This window comes from Silene latifolia, chromosome 6 (assembly GCF_048544455.1).
Source record: "Silene latifolia isolate original U9 population chromosome 6, ASM4854445v1, whole genome shotgun sequence".
NCBI lineage: Eukaryota > Viridiplantae > Streptophyta > Magnoliopsida > Caryophyllales > Caryophyllaceae > Silene > Silene latifolia.
This window is the reverse complement of record NC_133531.1, coordinates 125,415,039-125,419,693: the sequence shown is the minus strand read 5'-3', so window position 1 is coordinate 125,419,693 and position 4,655 is coordinate 125,415,039. Positions and strand designations below refer to the sequence as shown.

Sequence of the window (4,655 nt, the reverse complement as noted above, 5' to 3'; positions counted from 1 at the left end):
GTTGGTAATTGTTTTATGGGGGCCTTTGTTGATTTTGATAACCCGGTGGAGGATTATACTTTTGTTATTGAGGGACATAGGCATTTTGTTGTGGTGGGGGTTGATTTTGTTGAGGATTGAGCACATTGTTGCTCCTATAAGACATATTCGGGTGAAATCTTGTATTTGGATTGTATGTGTTTGAGAACGTACCCGGTGGATAAGCATTTTGTCTTAGAGTAAGGAACGCATTTACCTCTTCAATAGGAGCTTGGCAATGAGCGGCATAATGACCTACACCTCCACAACCATCGCAAACAACGATTTGACTTGTAGAAGACATGGCATTGAGTTGTTGCACGGAGTCTCTAGCATCCCTTTCCGCCAATTGTTGTTGGAGTAAGGCAATTTGAGCTAGCAAGGTGGAATTTTTGGAGGATTCTTCTTTACCTTTGAGTGGCACAATGCGAGAATTGACATATTGAGCATCATGGACCGCCATAGATTCGATCGTGGCATGAGCAAGGTCGGTGTCAATTTGATCAAACCGTCCATTGTAGGCGGAATCAAGAATCCTTCGGGACTCGGCACAACATCCATTGTAGAATGTTATTGCTAGAAACCAATCATCTAGCCCATGATGTGGGCATTGACTTTGTAGCTCTTTGTACCTCTCCCAAGCTTCATATAAGCTCTCAATAGCTTGTTGACGGAATCCGGTGATTTGGTTCCTCAAAGTTTGAGTTTTCTTCGGTGGAAAAAACTTTTGATAAAACGCAAGAGCCAATGTCTCCCAATTGGTGATTTCCAAGACGGTGCGGTCAAGGCTATTGATCCAAAGCTTGGCCTTGTATTTCAAAGAAAAAGGGAAAAGTATTTCCCTTATTTGGGCTAGAGTGACGCCCGTTTGTCAGATCATGAACCAATAGTCACAAAAATTTTGCACATGCAAATTGGGATCCTCCAAAGGAATTCCCCCAAATTGTTTTCTCTCCACAAGGCTAATGAAAGCTTGTTTGATCTCGAATTCCGGTGCGGTAATTTGAGTAGTGGTGATACCGGCCGGAAGCATGGCCGCGGTGGGCTTTAAGTGATCGGAAAATTTCACCATCTTTTTGGTAGTAGATGGTGGTGGTGGTGGTGGAGATGATGATCAACTAGAAACCTCCTCCTATTCAAGAACATCTAGATCGTCTAAGTAAGACTTTCTATCACTTTCAACTTGTATGGGAGAATCGGCTTCTTTCTGTAGATACCCAGTATCTGCACCTTCCAAAAACCACCCGATGATGATCGGACTATAACGTGTTTTTGATATGCGTGCATGGATTGGCTATTCATGAGACGGTTTAGTGCACTACTCGGATATGAAAAATGATTTCAAAAGTTTTCTAACTTCATTTGCATTAAAATAACACTATTTAGAGTTAAAACCTTCTTCGGACCCAAAACCGACTCAGAAACCAGCAACTCGAGTCAACTTGAATCAACCCGAGTCAAACTAAATCTCGAATGTCGGAAATAATTCCATGAATGTCTTTATCATGTCATTTACATTAAAATGAACCTATTTAGAGTTAAACCGACACCGGGCCAAAACCCGACTCGAAATTCAAATCCCGACTCACACGGGTCAAACCCGAGTCAAAGACACAAAATACCTACCCCAAATATCACCCAAGAGTAAGCTTACACGGTTAAGCAAACCTCAAAGACCACAAATCACAACCAACAAAACATTGGTTAGAATAAATGCAAAATCCAAATTTCTGAAAGGGATAATACACCCCTTCAGTCACAAGGTAGCTCGCGCCTCTTTAGGCTGTCTGCTTAGTTTATACGCAAACTCAACCAACCTACCTTCCCACATTTCTCAATAAATACCAACCTTCATACACCATAATCAACACGCGAACTTTCGCCCCTCACCTCTCCCTTAAACTTCTAGACTCGACTTCCTAAGTCACAAAATCGACACGTGTTTATGACCTACCGATCGTAAACACAAGCCTTACACATATTGTTTGGTACCGTCGCCGTGCATTCGACCGATCCATTTGACCAACTCAACATTAATCAACATGTTTTAATTAACATACTTTCAACATATTTTCAAAACAAAATCCTTTTTAAGGCACACTTTTAAACTTCTTGATCGTGAGTAGTTGCTACGAGCAAACCGTCTCTAAAGTCGTCTATGTCGCAAACATCATACACATAAGTTTGAGGGTGTAAACAACTCATTTATTTCATGTCTTTATCATTTTTATGATTTTATAAGCATGAATGATGCATAACACGATTCAAATATAGGTTAGACGAGCCAAAACCGAGTTTTGGTCCGAGACAGAAGCCCCTTGCTATGCAAAGAGGCTCGCGCCTCATGTGGGTTATCGGGTCAGACTCATCCGTGTTTGTTCTCGTCTTTTCTCTTTATTTCATTTCTTATTTGTAATCGGTTTTTACCATTTCAAATGTTCCAAATCATTTTTATGACAAACTTTTTAACCATAAATCATAATCACCCTTGGTTCTTTATACCATGACGGTTTATTCCGTGACTCGATGATATTATCGGTTAATTACATTTTAATGGGTATTTTAACACCATTTTCTTTTATTTAGCCTTTTTCTCATTTGTTTACATTTGTAAACATATTAGTCATAATTCATAATCATCCTTGGTTCTTTATACCATGTCGGTTTAATCCGAGTACGATGACAAACTTGACTAATTACAAAGAAATGAACTTAACATATTTAGTTCAAATCAAACATTTTACATTTCTATATGTAAACTATGCTTTTCAAACATGCAAATACGACAACGAATATTACTAACATAATAGTAATTATTCCGAGTCATGTAAACAACATTTGCAAATCTTTCATCATAAATACGGTTTTAAATAACCTTTTCATGAACCAGGAGAAGCCCCCTTAGGCCGACTCATGGATCGCGCCCCAAAAGGTCGTCTGTTTTCATATTCCAAAAACCCAGGTAGACCTCTTCCCCTCGCCAATAGGCTCGCGCCCCAATGGGACTGCCTGGTGCTGTTCTGCCTAATTTTTAGCACTTGTCTAGGACGATCCCGATTACGGTTAATCTGAATACATGACGGATCATATTGACAAGTTATCATTTTTACACTTTGTCATTTGACACACTTTTTCAAATAAATGTATCGTGTTAAGCATCATAACCCGAATTTGGTAAATGGGTGTTTAATTTCCGTTTTCACATGCAAATCAATCTAAATCCAACTTTGACACCAATTTCTTGGTACATGCATAAACAACCGACTTAGGAAATATTCACATGTTAGGTTAAGCTTTTGGATGCGCATTCATGCATTTAAACCGTTATATCAACTTTTACACTTAAACCACCACGATCGATCAGTAGAGGCCGCTAACGCGGGCGGGATTGGGTGTCCGATTAAAGGGCTTCCCAATACGTACCCTCACCCCTTACTCAGGACCTTTGGATAGTGGATGGCCTTATCCAGGGCGTACGAGAGTCATTATAGGCATAGAATGCTAAAAGGGGGACGAGTCCTTATCTTTAGTACCTATGTGAAACACCGCTTTTTGCCTTGATTGACCTAGGTATAAAGTGGATTAGAATGGGTTACAAGCATTCCACAAATGCTTGGTGGCGACTCCGAACATCTCTAATCTTTTCAAGACCTTTACAGAGACAAAACCGACCGATCTAAAGCGATCCGGTCGAAAGCATTTTTACGCCACCGAGCGTGGCTTTCAAAAGACCGCTGCATGTCCACAGTTTGGCTTAGCGTGCAGGTGGCCTGTGACTATGGACCGGTAGGTGGCCCCCAAATCCACAGACCGGCTTGTGGCCCATGTCCACAGATTGGCGACTCCGCTGGGGAAAACTAGGACACTTGTGTCTTTGTGATCCTTAGAGGTGAAAATCGAATGAGGTCATGGTTAAAGTGCATTAATTGATATAACGGTCATAAGTCGGGTTCCTTGTCCGGGCCCACAACCTAACCCTTTTCGACCAATTGGCTCGTCGCGTCGGCGTGAGTTTTCTCATCCCCGCGTTTCGAATCCCGATTGAGTCAAGCATACCATTGATGTTACACATTTTTGTTTCGTCAAAGAGCTTTCACTTTCTTCGTGAACGACGCTAGGGCACCCTCCTTATACATTTTGTTTGGATTGGTATCCGTCTCGAAAATCGGGGTTTGATTGCTTGGTGTGTAACCCACCCTTTTAAGCCAAAACTCGTGTCAACATTATGCATAATATAATGAACTGTGAGTGCTTATGTGTTATGTAATTATAAGTACTTCCGTTTCATTTTCAAACTTTCAAAAACACCCTTTTGCGGCGTTATAATGGCCATTTCAAACCTCGGTCTTTCGTCGACCGTTGCACGCCTTTTTAGGCCGTCGTAATGACGATTTTCAAACCCGGTTTTTACAACCGTTTCAAAACACCTTTTTCATGCCATTGTATTGGCCATTTCAAAACCTCGGTCTTTTGCCGACCGTTTCATTTTAACACGCCTTTTTAGGCCGTCGTATTGACGATTTTAAAACCCTATTTTCTACAACCATTTCAACACGCCTTTCTAGGCCGTCGTAATGATGATTTTCAAACCCAGTTTTTTACAATCGTTTCAAATACACCTTTTCATGCCGTTATAA

General features: G+C 40.9%; 1 non-coding gene across 1 annotated transcript; it reads left to right on the top strand.

Annotated features, from left to right (window-relative positions):
- Positions 1-611: 611 nt before the first annotated feature.
- On the top strand, positions 612-718 carry LOC141589222 (small nucleolar RNA R71). Its single transcript, XR_012520172.1, has one exon. It is a non-coding gene; the product is annotated as a small nucleolar RNA R71 (small nucleolar RNA).
- The last annotated feature ends 3,937 nt before the right edge of the window (positions 719-4,655 follow it).